This window comes from Alosa pseudoharengus, unplaced genomic scaffold (genome assembly GCF_046254945.1).
Source record: "Alosa pseudoharengus isolate Yale_2024_CS ecotype anadromous, Long Island Sound unplaced genomic scaffold, YU_APseudo_1.1 YU_APseudo_1.1_scf_15, whole genome shotgun sequence".
NCBI lineage: Eukaryota > Metazoa > Chordata > Actinopteri > Clupeiformes > Clupeidae > Alosa > Alosa pseudoharengus.
In genome coordinates, this window is record NW_027468620.1 from 32,856,642 (window position 1) to 32,861,588 (window position 4,947).

Sequence of the window (4,947 nt, forward strand, 5' to 3'; positions counted from 1 at the left end):
TCATCGTCATGTGACCAAAGGGCAGTAGAGTGGGAGAGGGGGGTGCTGCGAGGACTGCAGTGCCTATTTTAGAGATGTGTTTTGTTGTAGGCTAGGTCAACAAATCAACACGTGAACTTTGTTTATTGATTAGCAAAGACTGTTTAACTGGCCGAAGTAAGCTATGCTTGGGAAAATATCCTTTGGACAGACATTAAGAACTTCGATCAGTGTTGAACAGGAGTAACCAGCACTTACTTCCCTCTTAATTTGCTGTGCAAACAGTCATTTCAGGGTCTCCGATGGCGAGTCCATAATGAGCTGGCTGCATTTTGAAGGGTGCAATTTGAGACGGCGGGGCTTGGATTTAAACATGGAAACAATATCACAGCGTTCTAGGATAAACTTATGGTTGGTTTGGCAGGTTATAATGATAGATAAGAGTGAAAGTATATTAGGTAGGAAATATTTCAGGTGTGTCAGGCCGACGATTGGGTGTCTCAGGCACATAGGCTGCATAAGCGGTTATAGGGCCTACAAGTTTTTAATGGTGGACTCGTTTTCTGATTGACCATGTTAGCTTATGTCAAGCTACTATCATAGATGATGGAAGAAATGTCCAATGTTGAAAACGTCAGCCACAATGTAATGACGTCACATATTTTCCAACCCAGCCCTCAGCCCCCATCGCATCGACACAGCAGTCAGGGGCCACTTTTCCATTGAGGAGATATGGGGGTGTCCGGCAGGCGAGATATGGGGGTGTTTATTGCATTGGTGGTACATTTGTTTTTTTGTTTGTTTTGTTTCAGTGTACTTCTGTTCATAAATATACAAACTATATGAATATTCTGCATACATTTTAAACCACAAATCCATGGGAAATGAAGAAGTGAGTTCAGAAGCTTGTAGTAATTTTAACATACTAAATATTCTTGTGTGTACTAGTTTTTGGTGATCGCAAAATGACAACAACAACAACAACTTCACAGTTCACAGAGAAGGAAAACATTGCCATCTCCTGGAAAAAAATCTGTTACTTTAGCAGAGAATGCTGATTTCCAGTAACCTCATCCATAGACAGAAATGTTGACACAGACACTTGATTGTGATTTTCTGCTGTTTTGTGACATGCCTAAGTGTGGTTTGTGGTAAGATCCTCATTGCTCAGTTCACAGAGCACTCTTCGAATGAGTACTATTGTTCTTTGTAGTACTATTGCTGTCCTTACAGTAGTTGGGCAAAGAGGGATTCTGTGAAGTGGTTGCCCTGTCATTCTAACAGAATAGACAGATCGGGCATGGTCAGAGCGTAACGGCTCGTTCTTTACGAGTGTTACAGCTTTACCGGCTTTCTCTGTAACTGTCAACTATTTGGGTGTTAATACTCCACGAGGGGGACTATTACTGTAAGCCCTGTGGTTGGCCATTTTGGCCCTGAAAGGACATAATGTGTGAGTGCACAGTTTGGGCCTACTTCAAGAATCTCCATAGAGTGCTGCTGTTTCTCTGGGTGTTTGACTATCACTAACACTGATTAATCATTCTCTGTTGTTTTTTTATGTCTTTTAATTATTACTTTTTAAACACTATTAAATTATTACCCTTTTATGCTTTTACTATGCTTTTATGTTTCTGTTTTATTCTTTACTTGTTAAACTATTCTTTGATTATTGCCCTTCTATACTTTTATTAGCAATTACTGTTTGCTTTTGTTTAGCTAAAGCACATTGAATGACCTGTGTGAAATGCACTATAATAAATGAACTTGACTTGACTTGACTTGACTTAACACACGTCATCCACACAACTTCTGTATTGTATTATAGTATAATACAATAATAATAATACGTATAATAATTATACGGTATCAACGAAACATTCTTTATGTCGACCTTGTCCTGGGTTAAACTCTTGCCCCCCATGTGAAAGCATCTGTGTGGATTGTGTCACCTTGTGCACTTCGTGTTTTGCTCTGACTGTGATGGTCCTTGGCGCTGTCTTTTTGGTGACGTGTGTGGTCGAGCCAACAAAAGCCACTGCTACAAACAAGTCCACCTCCGCCACAGGCAGCTTTCAATGGACAGTGTGAAGTTCTCTGTTTTCTCTCTCTCTTTCTCTCTCTCTGTCTCTCTCTCTATCTCTTTCTCTCTCTCTCTCTCCCCCTCTTTCTCTGTCTGTCTCTCTGTCTCTCTCCTTAACCCAAAGCAAAACATTCTGAGAATGTGATGATCAGAGAATTGAACCATTTCTGTTGTAACTGTAACGTTTTTGACTATTCGACTATCAGTTTCCTGCAGTGTCTGTGTTTCTGTCTAGAACATTTATATGTGGGAAACGAAAAATTACCACTTGCAGAGTTTTTACTCTCTCTCTCTCTCTCTCTCTCTCTCTCTCTTTCTCCCAATTGTTTTACCCCATTGTATTACAGTATTCAGTCAGAGTTGTGGTTTCCACTTGGAATTTTGAAAAATTAATTCTCAGAATAAATTATTCAGAGTGAAGTAACGTTTCCTTTTGGGTTGCTTCTTTGAGCAAGTTACACAACCTGAGATTTGTCTGTGCTTTTGATTTATTTTTCGGTCCACTGAGGTTTTTTTTCCATAATTGTGCCTTATAGTCCATGTCAAGCTCTTTATGTTGAATGCCGTAATATGTCTTTGCATTTGCCTTGTTCATCTTTACATCTTGGGACCATGTTGGAAAAAAATGTCTTCACTTTAATATGTTTTCATGTGGATATTGTTGTCTCCTAATCCAAAAACAAAATCAATCAATCAATTAATCAACCAAGCAGTGATTGTAGTGTGTAGCATAACAGCCTGCTCCTGCCCCTGTCTGAGAGCCCAAGGTCATTGGAGGGCATCTCAGAAAGAGTGCCGCCAGGTACAGTATGTGTGTTTGGCAGGTGCAGTTCCTGCCCTCTGTCTCTGTCCACGGCAAGAGGACGCCACGCTGGCACGACAAACACGGCTATCCATCCAGTCCTGGCCCTGGGAACAAACCTGCCCACTCTGATCCTCCTGAGCCTGCAGGCATGTTGACCGAGCAGGTGGACATACCGTCAGGAGTGTCATCGTTTTTGCCTTTTATGGGGCTTTGGCAAAGGTTGCGTCGTTTTCGAGGAATTCTGAGTGATTCTTGGTAGGATGATAACATGAGTCTGGCACAATTATAAGCTGTTTACAAGGCACTGCTTGTGAACATGAGTGAGAACTGCTGTTAACTGTTTCAAGGACACAGTGTACTGTAGATGGCATCCAGTAGAGGGCAGTATACTGTTAAACATGGTAGTGTGTAAAAATCCAGTCATTTTCTTGCTCATAGTTTGCAGCAATATAATAATAATAATAATTTTATATAGCGTCTTTCTCAAACCCAAGGTCACTTTACATAGTAGGAGTTACAAAGTCAATGTGATTAAGCTGTAAAAGTAAGTCATTTCATATTAATATATTGTTTTCCTTATTAAATACAGTAGCTTTCAAAGCTATTTAGAAATAAATACTGGTGACTCAGACATTTAAAAATAAATACCAGTAACACAGAAAATATTTCATTTTAATTTAGATGATGAATCTGAGATCCCAGTGTCTGATCCCTGTACTTCAGATGGAGAGGAAGTAGTACTCTGTGGGAATAGCACAGATTTACCCAGGGGGCCACAGCAGTCTGCGCTCAGGAACAGGACGTCTGTCCACTGTGTCCAAAGCCACAAAATAAATATGCCTGTGCCCCTATTGATGGCTCTTTTTGGGAAACAGTCACACACTCACTTTTGTTTGTTTGTTTGTTCAGTACACCACATTGGTGGCAGCCGTGGCCTACTGGTTGCTGGTTCGAACCCCGACCAGTAGGCCACGGCTGAAGTGCCCTTGAGCGAGGCACCTAACCCCTCACTGCTCCCCGAGCGCCGCTGTTGTTGCAGGCAGCTCACTGCGCCGGGATTAGTGTGTGTTCACTGTGTGCAGTGTGTTTCACTAATTCAGGATTGGGATAAATGCAGAGACCAAATTTCCCTCACGGGATCAAAAGAGTATATATATTTATACTTATTAGTCATTTCAGACGCATTTTCAATTTCAAGAATTTCATTTCGGGAGGTGCTTCTGTGCTAGATGGACATTACATTTTCTGTGAAGCTGTATCTAACTTTATAAATGGTGCTCAGGTCAAATCTTAGTTGTGTGCCTGTCTTCAACCCTACTGTCTTTTATTTTACCCTCCCTCCCTTCCTCTCCCTCCCTCTCTCTCCCTCTCTCTCTGTCTCTAAACCAGTGTTAGATACTATTCCATGGCAGCTGTCTCTAAACCAGTTTTAGATACTATTCCATGGCAGCTGTCTCTAAACCAGTGTTAGATACTATTCCATGGCAGCTGTCTCTAAACCAGTTTTAGATACTATTCCATGGCAGCTGTCTCTAAACCAGTGTTAGATACTATTCCATGGCAGCTGTCTCCATGGCAACAGTTGTGTCATAGAGCATAACACTTGGCAGAACATTTGCCAGATCTGCCAGGAACCTCTGATCATTTTCAACCAATTAGAGCTCCTCTCCTGACCTTCTGGACACACATAGCGGAAGTCATCTGGGTCAGCATGTGTGCAGATCTCTCTCCCTCTCCCTCTGTCTCTCTCTCTCCCTCTCTTTCTCTGTCTATCTCTCTAAAGATGCCCGATGTGAAATTAGAAAAGAATCTCTCACATCCCTCCCAAATGTCCGCGGCCCGCATGTTGCGACACAGCTCATCTCTTCTGGCTGGGTGGGGTCACTCTGCTGAGCCAGAGGTGGACTGAGACGGACGCCTGTGCCTACGTCAGACCTCACGAAGAGCTGGGTATCAGCTCTCCTCTCATGTATACGTGCTACCTTTCACATTACATCCAACTGAACAGCCAGACTATATTCGTTTGTGTCTCATGACGTCACTGTAGCTTTGCGCCGCCATCTTTACGACCTATTCGCGC